The sequence below is a fragment of the Mobula birostris genome, chromosome 12 (assembly GCF_030028105.1).
Source record: "Mobula birostris isolate sMobBir1 chromosome 12, sMobBir1.hap1, whole genome shotgun sequence".
Lineage (NCBI taxonomy): Eukaryota > Metazoa > Chordata > Chondrichthyes > Myliobatiformes > Myliobatidae > Mobula > Mobula birostris.
The window spans coordinates 45,020,385-45,044,313 of record NC_092381.1 but is presented as its reverse complement, the minus strand read 5'-3'; positions in this window follow the sequence as shown (position 1 = coordinate 45,044,313).

Genomic DNA, 23,929 nt, shown 5'->3' with positions numbered 1-23,929 from the left:
GAGCAGGGAGGTACTACTGCAGTTGTACAAGGCCTTGGTGAGACCACACCTGGAGTATTGTGTGCAGTTTTGGTCCCCTACTCTGAGGAAAGATATCCTTGCCATAGAGGGAGTACAGAGAAGGTTCACCAGATTGATTCCTGGGATGGCAGGACTTTCATATGAAGAAAGAATGGATGAACTGGGCTTGTACTCGTTGGAATTTAGAAGATTGAGGGGGGATCTGATTGAAACGTATAAGATCCTAAAGGGATTGGACAGGCGAGATGCAGGAAGATTGTTCCCGATGTTGAGGAAGTCCAGAATGAGGGGTCACAGTTTGAGGATAGAGGGGAAGCCTTTTAGGACTGAGATTAGGAAAAACTTCTTCACACAGAGAGTGGTGAATCTGTGGAATTCTCTGCCACAGGAAACAGTTGAGGCCAGTTCATTGGCTATATTTAAGAGGGAGTTAGATATGGCCCTTGTGGCTACGGGGGTCAGGGGGTATGGAGGGAAGGCTGGGGCGGTGTTCTGAGTTGGATGATCAGCCATGATCATAATAAATGGCGGTGCAGGCTCGAAGGGCCGAATGGCCTACTCCTGCACCTATTTTCTATGTTTCTATGTTTCTATGTACTGTGAAGGGAAAGTTGCCTTTTTTTTAAAATCCAACTAGCTCAAATAACCTTTCTTCTTGTTGCTTAGTCACTCTATTCCATTAGGTAAAAAGGAGAAGGACAATAACAAACAAATAATGCTGTAATGATATCTGGGTAAATCATGAGTATGTTTTTAGTGATTCAGTTTTTCCCAGATTTGCTCATGTTGTTTCTTCTTCTCCTGTGGAATGAAGAGTTTGCACTTTCTACCTCTCGATTTCCCCTTCCTTTCATGTTTCATAAATTATTGTTCATTTTACCTGAGGCTTATCTTGCAGGGTAATAGGATGCTTCTCTGTAACTGTGATTCTACTGATTTGAATGTCTTGCCAGGTTCCTCCTCAAAGGGAATAGGGAAAAACTGCAAATATAGAGCAGACCTGTCTGTCGACTGGTTTTCTGGATGTGGAGGTTAATTTTGCAGTTTAATTGATATTCTATGTTGCATTTTAATGTCAATTGAGAGGATAAATAGAAGTATTCATGTCTCATAAATCAACATCCCACTGCCTCGTAACACACAAATAGAAGAAAATGAGATTGTGACTACTCTGATCCCCATAGGTGAAGCAGAAACTCACAGCAAATTACTGAATATTATTATCTTAGCACCAATGAAACACAATAATTGGTGTATTAATTTATTTTAAAAATTAATTTGCAGGATATGCGCGTTGCTGGCTAGGCTAACATTATTCATGCATCTCAAGCTGCACTTGGTGATGATAGGGATGGATAGGCATTTTTGAAGTATCTCCAGGGTTCCTCTGGGTGAGGCTTACCCTTGGGTTATTGGGTGGGGTGTACTAGGAGTTAGAGTCAGGGATAAAGAAGGAGCAGCGGTATATTTTCACATTAATGTGGGACACAAATTGGAAGAGAACTCTGGCATGGTTCTTCTGGAGGTACAGTTTGTGGGTTTTGTGAGGTGGTGAATGCCATTAAGTGGGATGACTTGCCCTGAATGGTGCTGTTGAAAATGGATTCATTCAAGCTTCTGGAACTTCTGGTTGAAAACAGTTGCAGTTCCATCTCCCTTTTCTGTTTGGAATTCATCTGCTGGGATTTGGAGGGTGACAATTTTTTTGGAAACTCTTCCTCCAGTTAGCTGTTCAATTATCAACCACGAATTGTGACTAAATGTGGTAGGACATCAGAAGCTTAGTTCTGTCTATCACAGGATGTTTCCCATGGTGGGAGAGTCTTGGACAAGAGGGCACTTCCTCAGGATAGAGGGACGCCTTTCAATACAGAGATGCGGAGAAATTTCTTTAGCTAAAGGGTGGTGAATTGGTGGAATTTGTGGCCACAGGCAGGTCTTTGGGTATATTTAAGGCAGAGATTGATAGGTTCTTGATTGACATGGCATCAAAGGTTACAGGGAGAAGGCCAGGAACTGGGGTTGGGGAGGAGATTGAAAAAAGGATCAACCATGATTGAATGGTGAAGCAGACTCGATGGGCCAGATGGCCTAATTCTGCTCCTATGCCTTATGGTCTTATGGTCTATTAGCTAACGTTTCAATTTTGTCTGGTTAACACCTCATTTTATATGCAACTATCGTTCCTCATTCCTCATTGAAACAGGGCTGATGGGAATCAGTGAGACGTTGGGTCATGGGGTTATACGGGTCGATGAGATTGCTGTTGGTAGTCCATAATACCTCACGGATGCCTAGTTTTTGGACTGTCTGATGTCAAGTTAGTTTGCTACATGTAATGTTAGCCACATAGCATAATGACCTGAAGATGAAACTTGGTCCCTACAAGCACTGTATTGTGGTTATTCAAACCTATACTGCTATGGTAGATGTTTCTATAACTTTCTTCTTGATGAAGACATATTGAAATATTTTTTGCAATACAGCATTACTATGAGCGTCAAGGTGCTGGAACGCATTACCAACAGTCACACACAAGATCACAACCATGGAATAAAAGTCCCTATGCATCGCACAACCCCCCACCCCGACCCAGAGACACTGTGTCTTCAAGCCCAGCCCTCACACATACAAGTCAACAAACCCATATAGAATATCAATAAAATACAACAATGCAGATTAAGCGTGTATATATTCCAGAACAACCCCCCCAGCTCACCGATATCATCCGTTGACTCGCCTTGATGCCCACTAGGCGATACCGTGGCTTAGATGCCCAGTGCTCGCATATACAAGCACGGTAGAATGTTAGTAACACCGCAAAAACGCAGAATATGCATAAAAATATAGTCCAGCCCCAGATAATCTCACGATCAGCCCTGACTCCGACGCCCACTATGCGACACCGCAGCTTAGGGGACCAGTGCTCACATATACAAGCACAGGTTGAACAAGTTGGGTCTTTATTCTTTGGAGCGTAGAAGGTTGAGGGGGGACTTGATAGAGGTACTTAAAATTATGAAGGGGATTGATAGATTTGACGTGGATAGGCTTTTTCCATTGAGAGTGGGGGAGATTAAAACGAGAGGACATGAGTTGAGAGTTAAAGGGCAAAAGTTTAGGGGGAACGTGAGGGGAAATTTCTTTACTCAGAGAGTGGTAGCTGTGTGGAATGAGCTTCCAGTAGAAGTGGTTGAGGCAGGTTCGATATTGTCATTTAAAGTTAAATTGGATAGCTATATGGACAGGAAAAGAATGGAGGGTTATAGGCTAAGTGCAGTTTGGTAGGACTAGGTGAGAGTAAGAGTTTGGCACGGACTAGAAGGGCCGAGATGGCCTGTTTCCATGCTGTAATTGTTATGTGGTTATATGGTTATATAGAATATTAGTAAAAACACAACAATGCAGAATATCAGCCCCATATCATCACGTGATTGGCCCCGATGCCCACTAGGCGACACCGTGGCTTAGAAGCACAGTGCTCGCGTATACAGGTACATATAGAATATTAGTAAAAACACAACCAGACAAATATATATGTATATAGTCCAGACCCCTCAGTCCAACTGAAATCTTCAGTCAACCACAACTATGCTGCACCACCCCCAGTAGAACAAGATGGCTCGGATGCCTCTCTCATGGTCCCTCACCAGTTGCAGCAGTTTAGGTTTTGCTGCCTGGTCATTAAGGCCCATTGATCCTGTCTTATTACTACAAAGAAACCCCTTCATCCTTAACCCATGATACACTCCATACCCTTGTTAGTCATGGAGGTATACTTACTGAACCAGCAGCTGAGATGAGAAAGTAGGTTTGATTCAGTGTCACATAAATTCAAGAGTCAATGTTGAAGACTTTTCTGCCTCCATAAACTGTCTGTAGTGGGTTTCTAATAACACGTACCCAGAAATTCTGGAGGAGGAATCTGTGGGAGAAGTCTGACTTGTTGGCTGTGAGATCTGTTGGATATTTTTTGAACAGAGTTTGAGATCATGCTCCCAATTTAGACTGCAGTCTCCAGATATCAATTAGGAGGGTAGAAATGTGCTAAAAACAACACTTTTTTTTTCTGATTCCAGTGAGTAATTTGATGCGGGGTTGCCCAGTTGTTTTCATTTTATCTAATAGCAGTTTTGATATTATTAAATAGCTTGAATCTTACCTGCCCATTTCAGAGGACATTTGTGAGGCAGTCAGATAACTGTGGATCTGGGGCTGAATACAGACCAGACAGGATAATAATAGAAAAGTACCCTCCATAAAATTTGTTGGTGAATCAGCTGGGTTTTTAAGATGATCTAACTTTGCTTCAAAACATAACCAGATGAGCAGAATTAAAATTCCTCAGTGTCAGAGTGAGAATAGTAGAACTCGTATCTCCAGATCAGTTACTAGTTAGGTTGCATACAAACTACTTATTTCATGCATTCTGTTGGCAATACTCATATAGTTTTCTTGCAATTCTTGCATTTGTCTACTTCCTGTTCAAGTTTTTGTTGTGCCAACTCTTGATTGTAGTTATGATTTTGCATAGTTGATATATGAAATGGAACTTTCTAAGATTAAAACTTACTCCACACAGTTTCTCCATCTTTGGTGTTCTGGTTATCAAGTGATGTTTTATTCTCACAACAATGCCTACTTTCAAAAAACAGTTGATAGGCTGAGATGGGTGGCTTACCAGAGGTGTTTCTGAGGGAGAAAATACACAAGCATTTTGGAAAGTGCTTGTATTAATGATTAAAGATCGTCAGCACATCTTTGTGTATGGGAGATTATCTCTCATGAATTTGCCTGAGTTTTGTGAAAAAGTAATTCAGAAGGTCAATGAGGGTGGGGGGTATATATGATCTATATGGGCTTCAGTAAGACCTTTCTTTGATAAGCTTTTGCATGGTAGGCTACTATGAAGAGTTAGCTCAAATGGAGCCCAGAGACAGCTAGCTCATCGGATATTAAATCGGCTTGTTGGTAGGAAGCAGAGGGTAATGGTGGTTTGTTTTGGGGAACGGAAGCCTGTGACTAATGGTGTTCACCCGGGCTCAGTGCTACCCTTGTTGCTATTTATCATTTATATTTATGATCTGGATGAAAATGTACTAGGCATTGTTAGTAAGATTGCTGATATCACTAAAGTAGGCAGTGTCATTGACAGTGTGACAGTTATTAGGGTTTACAGAGGGATCTTGATGAGTGGTCCAAGTAATGGAAAATGGAGTTTAATTTAGATAAGTGTGAGGTATTGCATTTTGAGAAGACAAATGAGGTTAGGATTTTTACAGTGAACATTAGGGTTCTGAGAATTATTTTGGAACAGAGGGACCTAGGAGCGCACGTGCATCATTCTTCAACATGGCATCATAGGTAGACAAGGTGTTGAAGGATGAATTTGGTATGCTGATCATCATTGATTGGGACACAGAATAAAGAAGTTGGAATGTAATGTTGTTGTTGTGCATTACATTGGTGAGGCCATTAAGTTAGAAAGAGTGGAGAGGAGACATGAGATTGTTGCAGTAATCTGGGTGACTGAGTTAGGGGAGACAGTGAGCAAGTTGGGACGTTTTTCATTGGAGTATGGGAGAATGAAAAGTCATTTTATAGAGGAACATATATATGAGGAACATAGATAGGGTGAATGCCCACTGCCTTTTTGCCAGGGTTGAGGAACCAAGAACTGTTGGGTCTAGGTTTAAGTGAGGAGGAGAAATTTTACAGGAACCTGAGGGACAACTTTTTCACCCAGTGAGCGGTCAGTCTGTGGAATGATCTGCCAGAGGGAGCAGTTGAGACAGGTATATCAACATTTAAAAATTACTTGTACTGGTAAATAGATAAGAATGGTTTAGAGTGATATGGGCCAAACAATGGCAAACAAACCATGCTTTGATGGATATCTTGTTTGCCACAGACGAGATGAGCTGGACGGCTTGTTTCCATGATGTATGCTGCTGTGACTACTGGGCAGTTCATTTGTTTTGGTCCAGCTTTACTTTGTTCTCCCTTTATCTCGACTACTGACTGAGGCATAAATATCATTAAGCCAGAGGGAGAGAGGGATGTGAAGAAAATAAAGAGGAGAAAATGAATGTAGAGGGAGAAAGAAGTAAAACAGGAGAAGGTGTGACATGAGGGAAAACAGCAGAAAGAGAAAGTGGAAGAAGAGCATGGGGAGGGATAGTCAGGCAGAGGGAGAGAGAGACAGTTGGAAACAAAACATAAATTTGAATCATTAGTGGTGAATTTTTTTGTGACTTGGCAATAGAACTGTGGCAATCTCAGAAGTTACAGTGCCCATTGCATGGTTAGAACTTACGTCAATTATAGTTTCAGTAGTTGCCTGAGATAACCAGCCCAAGTCAAACAGTGAAACCTATACACCTCACAAAAGTATAAAATATTTTCTTGACACAATGAAAGTAAAGAGGAGGCTGTATTGTAGCTATTGCAGCTGTGTGCTTCTCATGGAAATTCAATACTTACACAAACTTCAATGCATTAGCTAAAGTAAAGAAGTTGCTGGGTTATTTGCATAGCTATAAATCTTTGCAGTGAAATTGTATGACGTGCGCTGCCTGATTGTGCTACTGATTAATTTTGAAGGACGAGAATTTTCAAGGTCAAGTTTAATCAAGTTTCATGAATCATACTGAGAACAGTAAACAGTTGTGAAAACTGGTGAAATTTATCATGTACACATTTTTACTACACAATTCAATCCCTAAATCAGACTCATTAATTTGCTTAACAAAGAGCCTTATTCTGGTTGTAAAAAGTAGATCACAGGGTCACCAGATGCTACAGGGATTTGCACAGTTTTATTCTCCCTTCCAAAGCATGCTTATCGATGTTGAGCTAATCTGGGAGTGAAACATCAAAACATTACAATGTACATGAAAGAAATAAAGCTAATTTTATTTTAAAAATCCTTTATATTATTCAAGGTTCAAAATTCAAGAATGTTTATTATTATGCTTTAGTACATGATTGTAAAGGAGAAAGAAATGATTGTAATTCCAGATCCGATGCAGTTTAAAAAGCACAATAAGCATAAAGAACACAATTAAAAAAACAAAAAAACCCACATTAAATATAAATATGAAAGCAATTCTATAAAGCACAATGTACAAGTAACTGTTACATATAGATTGATTGTATGTTCATAAAGTGACACAAGGTGATGTGTCCTCCCTTCCAAAACGTGTTGACGGTGGTGGTAGTGGCAGTGGGGGTGGTTAATGGCTGGAAGTGCTAATCAGCTAGACAGCTTGTGGGAAGTCACCGACAAGAGAAAATCTGCAGGTGCTGGAAATCAAAGTAACACACACTAAATGCTGGAGGAACTCAGCAGGCCAGGCAGCATTTCAGGAAAACATAGAAACATAGAAAATAGGTGCAGGAGTAGGCCATTCAGCCCTTCGAGCCTGCACCGCCATTCAGTATGATCATGGCTGATCATCCAACTCAGAACCCTGTACCTGCCTTCTCTGCATACCCCCTGATCCCTTTAGCCACAAGAGCCATATCTAATTCCCTCTTAAATATAGTCAATGAACTGGCCTCAACTGTTTCCTGTGGCAGAGAATTCCACAGATTCACCACTCTCTGTGTGAAGAAGTTTTTCCTCATCTCGGTCCTAAAAGGCTTCCCCTTTATCCTTAACTATGACCCCTCGTTCTGGACTTCTCCAACATCGGGAACAATCATCTTGCATCTAGCCTGTCCAATCCCTTTAGAATTTTATATGTTTCAATAAGATCCCCCATCAATCTTCTAAATTCCAACGAGTATAAGCCTAGTCGATCCAGTCTTTCAACATATGAAAGTCCTGCCATCCCAGGAATCAATCTGGTGAACCTTCTTTGTACTCCCTCTATGGCAAGAATGTCTTTCCTCAGATTAAGGGACCAAAAGAGTAAGCAGTTGACATTTTGGGCCGAGACTCTTCATCAGGATCTGACAAAGGGTCTTGACCCGAAACATCGACTGTTAACTCTTTTCTATTCTTGCTGCCCGGCCTGCTGAGCACCAGCAGCATCTTGTGTGTGTATTAGCTTGTGTGCAGTAGCTGTTTTTGAGACTAGTGGGTCTGGTGTGGATGCTGGCATAGTCTCTTCCTTGATGGGAATGGGACAAACTGTCCAAACGCAGAGTAGGTGGGAACCTTTATAATATTGCTGGTCTTTCTCTGGCACCATTCTGTATATAGGTCCTTGAAGGCGGTAGGTTAGTGCTGGTGATGATTTGTACATCATTATATATTATATGCTTTTGCAATATCAACATTGTCTTCTTAGACCTAATGACATGGATTTCCATAGATGCCCAAATGTTGTACTTTTATCATTTATTCATTTTCCAGGATATGAAGGTCACTCACAAAACCAATATTTATTGTCCATCCCTAATTGCCCTAGAGACATTATGCCATGAGTCACTTTCTGGGATGCATTCCTTAGATCTCTATTCTCACAGTGCTGTTGAATTGAGGGTTTCAGGTTTTAGGTCCAGTGTTGATGAAGAATGAGGTATATGCTTAAATCAGGATGTTGTGCACATTACGTGCAGATGGCTGTATTCCCTTGGGTCTGCTGTTCTTGAACCTCTTAGTGCTAGAGGATGAGGACTTGGAAAGTGATGTCAGAAGACCCTGTGTGAGTAACTGAAGTTCCTTGCGTACATGGTAGCCACAGTGCGCTGCTAGAGGTGACAATGAACACTTAGGGTGATTGATGTGATGGCAGTCAAGCTTCCTGAGAGTTGTTAGAGTTGCATTCATTCAGGCAAATAAGGGTAACATCTTCAGTATTAAAACAGGTCACTTATATTAATGCGTTAATAACATTTGTGCTATTTCCTTTTTCTGTTAAGGCACTTTTGCACATTATTTGAGTAAAATATTAAGGATTCTTTCCAGCTTTATAGTTTTTTTTCATGAAAAACAATTCCATATTTTTAACTACTCCACTATTTCATCTTTTTTTTCTCCAGTGCCGCCTAAGAGTCTTGGTTTGAAACGTCAGCTGTACTTTTTTCCATAGATACTGCCCGTCCTGCTGATTTCTTCCAGTATTTTGTTTGTGTTGCCTCCATATTTCCAAAAGGTTTTTTGAGATTTGAGATATTTAAAAAGTATTCTATTTATATATCTCAGATGCCTTCTGATACTCTACTAAACCAAACCTACATCTTGTCCCTCGTTCACCTCATGAATTTCATCAGTGTGACAACTACAAGTTCATCGTCTACTTCAAGCCTTCTCTTGTTCCCTTAAATCCCGGAAATGCCTGACAATACAGATTTTCTTGCTCGATCAAATTGCCTTGTGTTCTCTTTCAAGACTACCGTCATTAATTATGTTAAAAAAGTGCCCCTTTGTCTCTGCAGTCCTTCTCCCACCACCTTTTTTAAAGTGACTCCTTCCTCCACGGCTAACAATGTAGCTGTGTTTTATGATTAGCATTTCCTCCCTCCCCACCCACTCGCATTGTGACACTCCAGGCATATGAAACACATGACGTGAGAATTATCAGGGCAGCCACTTCCTTCAAGACTAAGGACAAGGTAAAGTTGAGTGGTAATGTCACGGCAAGAAATAATTCTGACCATATTTTAAAATACCTCTCACCAGGACCCAACAATTCACAATAAACTTTTTCAAACAGCTATTTTAGAAAAAAGATGGATTAAAAAGAAGAACAAAAATTAAGCGGCAATTTATTATTTTAATTTTTAAATAAAACAATTAGTTAGGTGTTGTTTATTTTTATTTAATTTTATCCAATAGAATACTCTGCACTCAGGTTGGTGTAACAATGAGGAACCCTCTGCCAATGCCGATGCTGTTCCATAAGCAGGTGAGTAGAAAGGTGTCATGGTTCCCGCTGCTGGAAGACAATGGACAATTTGTCTCACCAAAGGTTAAACCACAAAATGATGTTGAGGTAATATATCAACATGGATAGAGCATTGGCGCTCATCTGATTGGAGTGTGGAAGATAGGGGAAAATTGATATTAAAAAATGTAGGTGCTGTTAATTTCCAGCAGATTTTTTTTTTGGTTCCAGTTTCCAGCATATGCAGTCTCTACTAACGTAGAAACATAGAAAACCTACAGCACAATACAGGCCCTTTGGCTCACAATGCTGTGCCGAACATGTACTTACTTTAGAAATTACCTAGGGTTACCCATAGCCCTCTATTTTTCTAAGCTCCACATACCTAAGCTTATAAGACCCTATTCTATCCACCTCCACCACAGTCACCGGCAGCCCATTCCACACACTCACCAAACTCTGCGTAAAAAACCCATCCCTGACATCTCCTCTGTACCTCCTACTTCGAATCACCTTAAACCTGTGCCCTCTTGTGTTAGCCATTTCAGCCCTGGGAAAAGGCCTCTGACTATCCACACGGTCAATACCTCTCATCATCTTATACACCTCTATTAGGTCACCTCTCATTCTCCGTCGCTCCAAGGAGAAAAGGCCAAGTTCACTCAACCTATTCTCATAAGGCATGCGCCCCAATCCGGGCAACATCCTTGTAAATCTCCTCTGCACCATTTCTATAGTTTCCACATCCTTCCTCTAGTAAGGTGACCAGAACTGAGCACAGTACTCTAAGTGGTGTCTGACCAGGGTCCTATATAGCTATAAAATTACCTCTTGGCTCTTAAATTCAATCCCATGGTTGATGAAGGACAATGCACCATATGCTTTCTTAAACACAGTCAACCTGCGCAGCAGCTTTGAGTATCCTATGGACTTGGAACCCATGATCCGTCTGATCCTCCACACTGCCAAGAGTCTTACCAAGAATACAGTCCACACTATATTCTGTCATCATATTTGACCTACCAAAATGAACCACCTCACACTTATTTGGGTTGAACTCCATCTTCCACTTCCCAGCCCAGTTTTGCATCCTATCAATGACCCGCTGTAACCTCTGACAGCCCTCCACACTATCCACAACACCCTCAACCTTTGTGTCATCAGCAAATTTACTAACCCATCCCTCCACTTCCTCATCCAGGTCATTTATAAAAATCACAAAGAGAGGGGGTCCAAAAACAGATCCCTGAGGCACACCATTGGTCACTGACCTCCATGCAGAATATGACCCGTCTACGACCACTCTTTGCCTTCTGTGGGCGAGCCAGTTCTGGATCCACAAAGCAAGGTCCCTTTGAATCCCATGCCTCCTTACTTTCTCAATAAGACTTGCATGGGGTACCTTATCAAATGCCTTGCTGAAATCTATACACACCACAGTAGTTGGCCTTGATCAGAGGGGATAACGAGACGCCCTACAGGGACGAGGTCCAGTACCTGGCCATATGGTGTGCTGACAACAACCTGGCCCTTAACACCCAGAAGACCAAAGAGATCATTGTGGACTTCAGGCATGCTAGGAGCTATATTCACGTTCCCAACTACATCAACGGAGTTGTAGTGGAGTGTATATCAAGCTTCCTTGGTGTCCGAGGAATTTCCATTTTTGAGGATCTCACCTGGTCCCTGAACTCCTCCATCCTGGTCAAAAAAGCACAACAGCACCTTTATTTCTTGCGGAGCATCAAGAAAGCTCACCTCTGTCCCAGGATACTGACGGACCTTTACCGCTGTACCTTTGAGAGCGTACTCACCAACTGCATCTCAGTGTGGTATGGCAATTGTCCCGTATCGGACCACAAAGCACTCCAGCGTGTGGTGAAAAATGCCCAGCGGATTATCGGCACCCAATTGCCCACCATTGAGAACATCTACCATAAACGCTGCCTGGGCTGGGCGAAATGCGTTATCAAGGATGCATCTCACCCTAACCACGGACTTTTTACTCTCCTTCCATCCGGTAGGCGCTACAGGAGCCTCCACTCCTGCACTAGCAGGCACAGGAAGAGCTTCTTCCCTGAGGATGTGACCCTGCTGAACCTCACATCACAGTGCTAAGCAGTATTGCACCCATATTGTACTGTCTCAGTACTTTTATATTTGTGTGCTGTAGCACTTACTTTTTATTCGCAGTTATTTTGTAAATAACACTATTCTTTGCATTTCTGGTCAGATGCTAACAGCAATTCATTGGCTTTGTATCTGTACTCGGCACAATGACAATAAAGTTGAATCTAATCTACTGCTCTACCTTCAACAACGTGTTTAGTCACATCCTCAAAAAAATTCAATCAAAAATGTTTCACAATGAGGATAGTTTGGACTTTGAATGTTTGCACAATGTTTCAGTAAGTTTTGTTCGACATAAATCCATTAATTTCATTAGTGCAACCAGACTTCTGGAGTCCAGAATCTATAGGGGTCAAAATTGTGAAAAATATACTTACCTTTTTCTCGTCAGTAGTATCACTTGCCATCAAAAGAGCCACTGCTTGGATACCAATGATCTAAATACTGAAGTGATGAGCCATAAAGTTGGAGCTTAAAATGCAAGTGCAATTTAAATGGTCGGTCTTCAAGTTATAACATTTTGTTTATCCTTGAGTTCCAAAAATCATGCCATTAGCAAAGACTAATCTAGCTGTTGGTGGCATGTAGCACTTTTAGAGGTTGATGGTATGACTTTGTGGGAATCACTGCTTCATGGCTGATCATAGTTGGCAGTTTACAATGCAAGGATACATATTGTATGGAAAGGATAGCCAGGTAGGCAGAGGGGGTGGGTGGCTTTGTTAGTAAAAAAATGAAAGCAAATCCTTAGAAAGAGGTGACATAGGATCAGAAAATGTAAAATTCTTGTGCGTAGAGGTAATAAACTGCAGGGGTAAAAAATTCTGGATGGGATTTATATATAGGCCTCCCAACTGTAGCCAGGATGTGGGGTACAAATTACAACAGCAGAAAGAAAAGGCATGTAAAAAGGGCAATGTTTTGATAGACATGAAGAATTTCAATATACAGCTAGATTGGGAAAATCATTTTGGTGCTGGATCCCAAGAGAGGGGATTAGAAGAATGCCTACATGATGGCTTTTTTGAGCAGCTTGCGGTTGAGACCTCTGGAGGAAAGGGAATTCTGGATTAGGTGATTTGAAATGAACCAGATTTGATTAGGGAGCTTAAGGTAAATTAACCCATAGGAGGCAATGATCATAATATAGCATTCACCCTGCAGTTTTCAACGGAAAAGCTGAAGTCAGATGTATCAGTATTCCAACTGGAGGGATCAGAAGCTTGAGAAAATGTAATTCACTCAGGTTTGCTGATCGAGTAGAAAAGGCAATAACTCCTGGCAGTTTTGGAGCTTTGAGCAGTGGCCAAGCAGCTTTCAGGATTGATTGACAAGTACAAATTAAAGTAAGGCAGGGGCAAACAGAGTGGCTGAATTAGAGTGGAGGTTTTGAGGCTTTAACTGTTTGGGGCTTCAGGAAAGAGAGGCTTCGTAAGGAAAGGCAAAAACAAGCAATAGGTAGAGTACTATTTTTCCCTTTTTTACATTTGCTCAGTTAGAACAATAGAGATGCCAGGCAGGATGCCAGGCAGAGATGCATTGGGACAGGATGTGGGAAGGCAGGGAGACCTCCAGTGCCCCTAATGACTTCACCTGCAAGAAGAGCATCCAGCTTCAGTTTCTAACAATCTGCGTTAATGAGTTGGTTAGGGTATGATAGATAGGACATATAGAGAGGTAGTTTTACCCATGATAGAGGGCACAGAAAACCAGAGTACCAGAACAATTAGTGGAGAGGTTGTGGAGGCGGATGTTGGTAAGACCTCAGGAAAGAGTCCAGAATCAAAAGGTTGAGCATGACGTGACTAGTGTCCTGAGCTGTGTATATTTCAATGCAAGGATTATTGTAGGAAATGCAGATGAGCTCAGCGCATGAATCAACACCTGGAATTATGATACTGTAGCCATTATTGTGACTTGGTTGCAGGAGGGACAAGACTGGCAGCTCAATATTCCAAGGTTCCATTGTCTTAGACGTGATGGGGAGGGGGGATTAAAGGGGGAGGGGTGGCGTGACAAGTCAAGGAAAATTTCACCCCAGTGCTCCGTCAGGACAGACTGGAGAACTCATCTATCAAGGTGTTATGGGTGGAAATGAAAAATAAGAATGGTGTAACTACATTAATGGGGCTATTTTGCCGACCACCCAACAGTCCAAGGGGTTTAGAGGAACAAATTTGTAGACAGTTCGCAGACTGTTGCAAGAAACGTAAGATTGTTAAAGTAGGTCATTTTAACTTTCCACATAGTGACTGGGACTCCTATTTGGTAAAAGACTAGATGGAATAAAGTTTGTCAAATGTGTTCAGGAAGTCCCAACAAGAGGGTGCGTGATACTTGATCTGCTATTAGGGAATGGCAGAAGTTTGTGTAGGGAAACACTTTGTATCTAGTGATCACAATGCCACTGGTTTCAAAGTAAATATGCAAAAAGATAGGTCTGGTTCATGGGTTGAGATTCTAAGTTGCAGAAAGGCCAAGTTTGATGGTATCAAAAATGATCTGGCAAGTGTGGATTGGGCTCGCTTGTTTTCTGGAAAAGATGTGCTTGGTAAGTGGGAGGCTGTCAAAAGTGAAATTTTGAGACTACAAATCTCATATGTGCCTCACAGAATAAAAGGTAAAGATAACAAATGTAGGGAACCTGGGTTTCAAGAGATATTGAGGCCCTGATTAAGAACAAAAAGGAGATGCATAGCAAGTATAGGCAGGTAGTAACAAATGAGCTGCTTAAGGAGTATAAGAAATGCAAGAGAACATTTAAGAAAAAAAATCAGGAGAGCTAAAAGAAGACATGAGGTTGCCCTAGCAGGCAAAGTAAAGGAGAATCCCAAGAGATTCTACAGATATGTGAAGAGCAAAAGGATTGCAAGGGACAAAATTGGTCCTCTGGAAGATCAGAATGTTAATCCATGTGTGGAGCCGAAAGAGATGGAGATCTTAAATACGATTTTGAATCTGTATTTATGCAGAAGATGACACAGAGTCTATAGAAATGAGGCAACTTCATGGACTGTATACAGATTACAGAGGAAGAGGCATTTGCTGTCTTGAGGCAAATTAGGGTGGATAAATTCCTAGGGCCTGACAAGGTGCTCCCTTAGATTCTATGCAAGACAAGTGCAGAAATTGCCAGGACTCTAGCAGAGATATTTAAATCATACTTAGAGGCAGGAGAGGTACCAGAGGATTAGAGGATAGCAAATGTTGTTCTGTTGTTTAAGAAAGGCTCTAAACATAAACCAGGAAACTATAGGCCGGTGAGTCCAACATCAGTTGTGGGAAAATTATTGGAAGGTATTCTAAGGGAGCAGATATATAAATATTTGGATAGACGTGGACTGATTAAGGATAGTTAGTATGGCTTCATGTATATTAGGTCACGTCCAACCATTCTTACAAAGTTTTTGAGGAAGTTACTAGGAAAGTGGATGAAGGCAAGGCAGTGGATGTTGTTTACTTAGACTTTAGCAAGGCGAAAGTTTAAGGGGAACTTCTTCAATCAGAGGGTTGGGAGTCTGTAGAACAAGTTGTTAGCACAAGTGGTGCAGGCGAGCTCAATTTCAACACTTAAGCAAAGTTTGGATAGGTACATGGATGGTAGAGGTATGGAGGTCTATGGTCCCAGTGCAGGTTTATGGGAGCAGGCAGTTTACATGGTTTTGGCACAAATGAGATGGGCTGAAGGACCTGTTTCTGTGCTGTACTTTTTGATGACTCTATGACTCTATAGTGGAGTAAAGGAAATTATGGAGGCATGAGAAAGGAGCTGGCCAAAGTTAATTGGAAAGGAGCATTAGCAGGGATGATGATAGAACAGCAATGGCTGGCGTTTCTGGGAGCAATTTAGAAAGCACAGGACAGATTTAAAAGGAAAGCTTCGTGGGTGTTTGGAGTCATTCCAGCGGCCCAATCTGCAGTGGGAGCAGCGCACAGTGAGGAGGTTGCTTGCAGGCTGGCGGGAGCAGCACAGAGAGGAGTAAATAAAAATACAGAGGGGACAAGCGGAACAGCCATTGTTGGAATGGCCATTGTTGGAGTGGGCCAGTGGCAAGGGGGGAGTGTCAGATTTTGGCTCAAAGGAGGCTTTGACTCAGAAAAGGCGTTTGGCTCTAGGTAAATTGTCAGGGTAAGTTTCTGTTAAGTTTCCCTTTTTTCTTACTGTGTCAGGGGTACTTAGCGTAGGTTAAATGGCTGTTGTGTGTTCTTCATGCCAGATGTTGGAGTCCTGGAGGACCCAGAGTGGACATCCTTCAGTTTGTATGGAAGAGTGAGATCATCAACTGGAATTTCAGGAAAGTAGTTACTGCTAAGTTGCAGGAGGCAGGCAACTTGGTGACTGTCAGCAGGAGAAACGGGAAGGCAAAAAGGCAGTTAGCATAGAACCCTGTGGCCATTCCCCTCAATAATAAATGTACTGTTTTGGATAGTGTTGTGGGGGAATACCTCCCAGGCGAATGCCATGGAGACCAGGCTACTGGCACTGAGCATGGGCCTGTGGTGCAAAAGGGAAAGAGGGAGAAGAGGGGAATGGTAGTGATAGGGGACTCAATAGCCAGAGGAACAGACAAGAGATTCTGTGGATGTGAACAGGACACCCGGATGGTATGCTACCTCCCAACTGCCAGTGTCAGGGATTCCTTGGATCACGTCCACAGTATTTTGGAGAGGGAGGGAGAGCAGCCAGATGTCTTGGTACATATTGATACCAATAACATAGGAAGGAAAAGCAATGAGGTCCTGAAGAGAGAATTTCGAGAACTAGGCAGAAAGCTGAGAAGCAGGACCTCCAAGATAGTAATTTCTGGATTGTTGCGTGTGGCGTACGCCAGTGAGTGTAGAGACAGGATGATTTGGCAAATTAAGGTGTGGCTGAGAAGCTGGTGCAGGGGGCAGGGCTTCAGGTTCTTGAATCATTGGGATCTCTTCTGGGGGAGGTATAACCTGTACAAAAGGGAGGGGTTGCACCTGAAATTGAGTGGGACCAATATTTTTGCGAGAAGGTTTGTTAGAGCTGTTGGGGAGAGTTGGGGATGGGAACCAGAGTGAAGGGACTCAGGATAGGAAGGATGGTTTAAAAAAAGAACAAAGATGACGTGGAGTCGGACTGTCAGGAAAGGCAGGCAGATAATAGGACAAAATTGCTGCCGGCAGTGTGAGTATCAGTGCATTAGAGATGCAGAATCAAAATGGTTAGCAAATACAGAACTCAAAGTGTTGTATCTCAAAGCATGGAGTATAAGAAATAAGGTGGATGATCTTGTTGCACTTTTAATGATTGTCAGGTATGACATTATGGCTATCACTGAATCGTGGCTGGAGGTTGGTTGCAGTTGGAGCTGAATGTCCAAGGTTACACATTGTTTCGGAGGGATAGGAAGGTAGCTGAGGGGGTGGCATGGTTCTGCTGGTAAAGAATGGCATCAAATCATTAGAAAGATGTGACATAGGATCTGAAGGTGTTGAATTTGTTTTTGGGTTGAGTTTAGAAAATATGAGGGTAAAAGGACGCTGATGGCAGTTATATACAGGCCACTAAATAGTTGCTGGCATGTGGATTACAGATTACAATTGGAAATAGAAAAGGCACGTCTAAAGGGCAATATTATGATAATCATGGGAGATTTTAAGATGCAGGTACAATGGAAAAATCAGGTCAGTAATGGTTCCCAGGAGAGTGAATTTGTTGAACACCTACAAGGTGACTTTTTAGAGCAGTTTGTTGGTGAGCTTACTAGGGGATCAGTTGTACTAGACTGGGTGCAATGTAATGAACCAGAGGTGACTAGGGACCTTAAGGGAAAGGAACCCTTAAGAGACAGTGATCATAATACGGTGGGGTTCAACTTGAAATTTGATAGGGAGAAAGTAAAGTCTGACTTAGCAGTATTTCAGTGGACTGAAGGAAATTATAGTGGTATGAGAGATGTGTTAACCAAAGTAAATTGGAAGGAAATGATGGCAGGGATGACAGCAGAGCACCAATGACGTAAGTTTCTGGGAAAAATGAGGAAGGTGCAGGATACAGTAGTATTCTGAAAACAAATAAATATGCAAATGGCAAAATAGTACAACTCTGGCTGACAAAGGAAGTCAAAGCTAATGCAAAAGCAAAAGAGAGAGGGCATACAATGAAACAAAAAATAGCAGAAAGATAGAGGATTGAGAGGCTTTTAAAAACCTACAGAGAGCAATAAAAAGAATCACTAGGAGGGAGAAGATGAAATATGAAAGCAAGCTAGAAAACAATATCAAAGTGGATAGAGAAGACTTTTCAAGTATATAAAAGAGAGATGAGAGTGGATATAGGACCGCTAGTAAATGAGGCCAGAGAAATAATAATGGGGGACAACGAGACGACAGGTGAACTTGATGAGTATTTTGCATCAGTCTTCACTGTGTTAGACACTAGCAGTGTGCCAGATGTTGAAGGGTGTTGAAGAGAAGTGAGTGTAATTACTATTACAAGGGAGAAGGTGCTCAAAAAATTGAAAGACCTGAAGGTGCATAAGTCTCCTGGACCTGCTGAACTGCACCCTAGGATTCTGAAAGTAGCAGTAGAGATTGTGAAGACACCAGAAATGATCTTTCAAGAATCATTGGACTTAGCATGGTTCCAGAGAACTGGGAAATTGGAAATGTCACTCCACTCTTTAAGAAAGGAGGAGGCAGCAGAAAAGAAATTATAGACCAGTTAGCCTGACCACAGTGGTTGGGAAGATGTTGGAGTCAATTGTTAGGGAGGTTATGGTGATACAGGCTAAGGTAGGACAAAGTCAGCATGATTTTCTTAAGGAAAAATCTTGCCTGATGAACCTGTTGGAATTCTTTGAGGAGATTACAAGTAGGATAGATAGATAGATAGATAGATAGATAGATAGATAGATTTTATTAATCCCGAGGGAAATTTGGTTTCGTTACAGCCGCACCAACCAAGAATAGAGCGTAAATATAGCAATACAAGAAACCCCAAAAGTCAAAGAGGATGCAGTGGATGTTGCGTATTTGTACTTTCAGAAGGCCTTTGACAAGGTGCCACACATGAGGCTGTTTAAGAAGGTAAGAGGCCAGACTATTACAGGAAAGGTACTAACATGGTGAGAACATTTACTGATTGGTAGGAGGCAGTGAGTGGGAATGAAAGGATCCTTTTCTGGTTGGTTGCCAGTGCCTAGTGGTGTTGGGACTGCTTCTTTTTATGCTGTATATCAATGATTTAGATGATGGAATAGATGACTTTGTTGCCAAGTTTGCAGAGGATACGAAGATTGTTGGAGGGCATGTAGTGCTGAGGAAACAAGGAAGGCTGCAGAAGGACTTAGACAAATTAAGAGAATGGGCTAGAAATTGGCAAATGAAATACAATACTGGAAAATGCATGGTCATGCACTTTGAAAGAAAAAATAAATGTGCAGACTATTTTCTAAATGGGGAGAAAATTCAAAATTCGGAGATGCAAAGGGACCTGGGAGTCCTTGTGCAGAACATCCTGAAGGTTAACCTGCAGGAAGACGAATGCAATGTTAGCATTAATTTAAAGAAGTCTAGAATACAGGAGCAGGGAAGTGATGCTGAGGCTTTATAAGGCACTGGTGAAGCCTCACCGTGAGTATTATGAACAGTTTTGGGCTCCATCTAAGAAAAGATGTGCTGGCATTGGAGAGAGACCAGAAGAGGTTCACAAGGATGATTCCAGGAATGAAAGGGTCATCATTATGAGGAACATTTGATAGCTCTGGGTCTGTACTCACTGGAATTCAGAAGGATGAGGAGGGACTACACTGAAACTTTTTGAATGTTGAAAGCCTAAACAGAGTAGATATGGAAAGGATGTTTCCCATGGTGGGGGAATCTAGGACAAGAGGGCACAGCCTCAGGATAGAGGGGCATCCATTTGAAACAGATGTGGAGAAATTTCTTTAGCCAGAGGGTGGTGAATTTGTGGAATTTGTTTCCATAGGCAGCTGTGGAGGCCAGGTCACTGGATGTTTTTAAGGTGGAGATTGATAGGTTCCTGATTGGCCATGGCATCAAAGATTAGGGGGAGCAGGCCGGGAGTGTGGGCAGAGGGAGGAAAAAAGTATCAGCCATGATTGAATGGCGGAGCAGACTTGATGGGCTGAATGGCCTAACTCTGCTCCTATATTATGCTCTATATCCCGAAGATGAAAGAGTATTCTAAAGAAAGGATGATGCAACTGCGGCTGACAAGCAAAGTCAAAGGTAGCATGAAAGCAAAAGAGAGGGGATGTAATATAGCAAAAAAATAATGGGAAGTCTGGGGGTGGGGAAGCTTTTAAAAACCAACCAAAGGCAACTAAAAAGAGAAAAGATGAAATATGAAGGTAATCTAGCCAATAATATAAAAGACGATCCAGATTTTTTTTCAGATATATAAAGAATGAAAGAGGTGTGAACAGATATTGTAGCACTGTAAAATGTTGCTGGAGAGGTGGTAAAGGGGGAAGAAATGGCAGCCGAACTTTGTATTTTATGTCAGTCTTCACTTATGTTAGTCGTCGTAGCCCGTTCTTTAGTTAGAGCCTTCAGCATTTTGGGCATCGAGGGACAGAGGAAGAGGAGAGCCATCCGCAGTACCACCGATGCAGCAGAGAGGGCCTCAAGATGGCTGTGGCTCAAAAGAGGGGAGTCATGGACTCATAAGTAGCTAGCCATCTGGACACAAGCTGGGGTCTGATCAGCCCCGGCTGGGTCACCTGGAGGAGGTTGTATGATGTTGAAAGACCCGAAACACCTGATGATTCCAGGAACATCACTGAAGATGTGTCCAGAAGTATCAATAGATGTATGTACACAGCACTGTGGAAGACGTAGCAGTATGTCAGAAAGCTGAGAGTGCCAGGGGAAGAGGTAAACGTCATTCTCATTACTAAGGAGAAGGTGCTTGAGAAGCTGAAAGGTCTGACAGTGGCTACGTATCCAGGACCAGATGGACTACACTGCAGGGTTCTGAAAGAGCTAGCTGAAGAGATTGTGGAGGCATTAGTAATGATCTTTCAAGAATCACTAGATTCAGGAATGGTTCTGAAGGACTGGAAAATTGCTAATGTCACTCCACTCTTTTAGAAAGGAGGGTGGCAGAAGAGCCCATGATATTACAGGAAATATACCAGCAGGGATAGAAGATTGGCCGACTGGCAGAAGACAAAGAGTGGAAATAAAGGTGGCTTTTTCTGGTTGGCTGCCGATGACTAGCAGTGTTCTGCAGCAGTTGGAGATGGGACCAATTATTTTCGTGTTATCTGTCAATGATTTAGATGACTGAATTGATGGCTTTGTAGCCAAGTTTTCAGATAATATGAATATAGGTGGAGGAGCAAGAAGTGTTGAGGAAGCAGGGCTTATGTATAAGGACAGACAGATTGGGAGAATGGACAAAGAAGTGACAGATGGGATGCAGTGTAGGGAAATATACCGCCATGCACTTTGGTAGAAGGAATGAAGGCATAGATTATTTTGTAAATGGGGAGAAAATTCAAAAATCAGAGGTGCAAAGGGACTTGGGAGTCTTTGTGCAAGGTTCCTTAAAGGTTAACTTGAAGGTTGAGTCAGTAGTAATGAAAGCAAATGCAACGTTAGCATTCATTTCAAGATGACTAGAATATAAAAACAAGCATGTAATGCTGAGGATTTATAAGACTTTGGACCGGCCAAACTTGATGTATTGCGAGCATGTTTAGGCCCCTTTTCTAAGAAATTATGTGCTGCCTTTGGAGAGAGTCCAGAGGAGATTCCCCAGAATGATTCCAGGAATGAAAGGGTTAATGTATGAGGAGCATTTGATAGTTCTGGACACGTACTTGCTAGTGTTTAGAAGAATGAGGGGGATCTCATTGAAACCTATTAAATATTGAAAGGCCTAGACAGAGTGGATGTGGAAAAGATGTTTCCAATAATAGGAGAGTCTAAGATCAGAGGGCACAGCTTCAGGATGAAGGGACATCCATTTAAAACAGGGATGAGGAGGAATTTCTTGAGCCAGAGGGTAGTGAATCTTTGGAATTCATTGCCGCAGATGACTGTGGAGGCCAAGTCACTGGGTTTACTTAAAGTGGAGGTTGATAGTTCCTGATTAGTCAGGGCATCAAAGATTACAGGGAGAAGACAGGAGAATGGGGTTAAAAGAGATAATAAAATCAGCCATGATGGAATGGCAGAGCAGATGTCATGGGTTGAATAGCCTAATTCTGGTTCTATGTCTTATGGTTCTATCATCCAACAAGTAAATGTTGGCAACATTTTAAATGAAGTTGATATAGCACTGCTTCTGTTAAAGATGTGCTTTAAGAATACAGAGGACCCTTTTCTGAAGCAATGTTTGCAGAAAACGTGATAACCAGTTAACCCTCAAATGTAGCTTTGTAACAAGATCCTTTTGAAGATTTATTGCTAGTCATAAGGTTTTGCGATGCACTTCCGGTCCAATTATATACTGTGTATCTAGCATTTCTAATTTGGCATCAGCTTGATTCATGACTATAGCAGTTGTTTTTAATGAAAGACATTTTCAGTTCTCAAGCCAACAATAATTTAGCTGTGAATTATTGTAGAGTTTTTCAAGAATCATTAATATAAGAGACCAGTAGTAGAAAAGTCTATAGATAAAGGTCTATTATTACATTGTGAAGGATCTTTTACTGGCTGGAACTCGCCCCTCAAGCATGAGGTTTCAGGAAATTTATTTGATGCAAATATTGACAATGCCACCAGGAGCTACGGTCATGACAAGCCCAGACGTTTTGTTTTCACCTAATTACAAGGTAAAACAATGCTCTGGATTGAAAACAATTGACTCTGTGCTGAAGTTCTGGAGCGTCTGTAACAGTTGTGCTCCGGCACAGGTTAAAAACTCAGTATCAATTTCCGCCCACCCCACAAACGGCTTAAAGATGAACTTATCTCCCTACTGCATACAAACTAGCTGCTGTATCTGCAAGACATCATAACATTTAAGTGCTTTGAGTTGCACAGATTAAAACAGATGATTACTGTGGACAGTGAAGAAAGTTATCAAAAAAATGACAGGGTGATTTTGATCAGCTAGGCAAGATGGCTGAGGAATAGCATTCAGGTAAGCTCAAGGTGTTGCATTTTGGGAAGTCTAACCAGGGTAAGATCTTGGTGGTGGGAGTTGTAGATGGTTGGGGGGGGGTGTGTGAAAAAGAGGAAGTAAAGAACAGATACCTGGGAATTCAAGTACATATACCCCCGGCAGTAGTGCCACAGGCAGGCAAGATGAAGATTTCGATGCTGGCCTTCAGTCGGGGCACTGACTATCATGTTGAGACAGTATATTACAGTTGTACAAAATATTTTTGAGGTCACAAATAGAACAATGTGTATATTTTTGATTACCCTGTTATTGGTAATATTAAGCTGGAAAGAGTTCAAATAAGATCTGTGAAAATGTTGCCAGGACTGAAGAATCTGAGTTTATATGAAGAGGTAGACAAAGATTTTATTTCTTGGAGTGTTAGAGACGGAGAGGTGACTTGAGGAGCATACAAGATTATAATGGACACAGTCTGTGACTTCATCCTATCTTTCTCTCTTCCCTCTCCACCACCAGCTGAGAAAGCAATCAAAAATTCCAGGGCTTATGGCTGAGGGAGAGGGGAAAAAAAAGGGATCCAAGTGGTAACTTCTTGACAAAGGGCAAGTGTGAATGGACTGAGCTGCCAGAGTAAATAGTTGAGGCGGGAACAGTCACCTTTGCAAGATATTTTGACGGGTATACAAATAGAAAAAGGCTTTAAGGTCTTGGACCAAATGCAGGAAAATGGGATTAACTTAGGTGCCTACAAGGTTGACCTTGGTTGAAAGGCCTATTTCTCCAGTTAATATAGTCTGAATTATTAAAGATATGACTTTTCCTGTATTTTCATCCTTTCAGCTGGACTTAAGAAAAGCAAATGCTAGTG